The following is a 1606-nucleotide window of genomic DNA, read 5'->3' on the forward strand; positions in this document are numbered from 1 at the left end:
CACGTTCTCATTAGGACTGAATCACTGATGGATTAAAGTGTGAGCAGCTCGGATTGGTAGAATTCAGCGTCCCAAGAGCTCATCCATCCATTTAGCAGCGTGTATGATAAAGGAAGAAGTCAGATAAACCTGCTGTCACTGTTCCTGCATGTTGCCTTCAAGGCCTGCTTCACATCGTCTGGCAACTTACTGACAAGATTGAAATTCTGTGATTCGCAGCAAATGACATGTATAATCAGTAGATGGCACTGTTTCTCTGAGTTGCTTCCAAGTTATTATGTTGAGCCATAGAGGGGTTTGTAGACATGCTATTTTGTTGTTGAAGAAAGAACTCAACAAAGGGATATAATTTTCTCTTACCTTGTGTGACAGAGGGCTTTTTTGGTTTAGGATAGTTTTCCTGAAGCCTCTTCTACAGCTGATCCGTGTTCTCTGCTTCAGGCCATTACAGACTAACATCCCTAAGAGCCTTATGTTGTCCACCAGTTCAGCATGCAGCTTTTATGATAAAAACAACTGTGGGGGAAAATCCTTACTGACTCAGACAGAATGGTTTGTTGGAGTTTGTTACACTTACTTGAAAACCTAAAGTGTTAAATGTAGGTTAATCTTTATAATTTCTTTAATTTATAAAAAATGATAAATCTCTAAGAGATGAAAATCCAATCAAACAGACAAAAACAATTCCTTTATTTCTATGTTTTAAAGAAATGTCAGAAAATACTAAAGACATTTTAAGTAGTTTTAAATCCGTATAATGTCAGAGGTAGGGATGCAGCAAGGGGACGGGAGAGAAGCTCGTTTCCACAGTTTCTCCTTCATCTTCGCTGTGGTCTTTGTCCTTAACTTGATGGGAAAACTTGGTCCACATCGCTGTTTCTACTGGCACAGGGCGGTGTGGAAATGCTGCTCTCCCACCAGCGCTGTTGGTCTGATTGCACCTCCTGTTCTGCTCAGGTTGCTCAGATCGACAAACACAAGACACGACAGACTGCTCTGAGGTTTCCTTATACACAGGGTGAGCGCTTCCCAGCTGGCTCAGCGGTAAAGCATCTGCCTGCCAAGCAGGAGATGCAGGTTCGATCCCTGGGCCAGGAAGATCCCCTGGAGAGGAAAAGAGCAACCCGCTCCAGCATTCTTGTGTGCGAAATCCCATGGACAGAGGAGCCTGGCGGACTACTGTCCATGGGGTTGCAAAGAGTCGGACACGACTTAGCAACTGTACAACAATATGCAGGATGGGGAACAAGAAAGCCTGTCCTGTAAAATGGAGCAGAAGCTTCCTGACTCCGGGCAAGGCCTCCAGATGCCCCACCCAGTCTGCACTTGGGGAGCATGTGGTCATGGGACGTAAGACTGAGGGGGTGTGGACAACCTCAGTTACCGGGGGGTCCTTCAGCCTTTATACCTTTCAAGGTTGAGAAATAAAGAGAAAATATGGAGGCTAAGGTACCACTTTTATTATCGAGAACAGCTTACTTGGTGGACTTAGCTTGAGGTCTGTTACCCAAGTGAATGTAATACTGACCTCTATCTTGCCTGCGAGGAAATGCTTCTCTGGGAAAGCTGTGATGCGGAGGCAGGGAAAGGAACCCTGCTTTCTGTA

The 1606-nt window shown here is 45.0% G+C and overlaps 1 non-coding gene across 1 annotated transcript; it reads left to right on the top strand.

The window, feature by feature from the left end:
• Positions 1–1027: 1027 nt before the first annotated feature.
• Positions 1028–1098, top strand: TRNAG-GCC (transfer RNA glycine (anticodon GCC)). Its single transcript has one exon. It is a non-coding gene; the product is annotated as a tRNA-Gly (tRNA).
• Positions 1099–1606: the final 508 nt, after the last annotated feature.

The sequence above is a fragment of the Bos indicus genome, chromosome 14 (assembly GCF_029378745.1).
Source record: "Bos indicus isolate NIAB-ARS_2022 breed Sahiwal x Tharparkar chromosome 14, NIAB-ARS_B.indTharparkar_mat_pri_1.0, whole genome shotgun sequence".
In the NCBI taxonomy this organism is placed as follows: Eukaryota; Metazoa; Chordata; class Mammalia; order Artiodactyla; family Bovidae; genus Bos; species Bos indicus.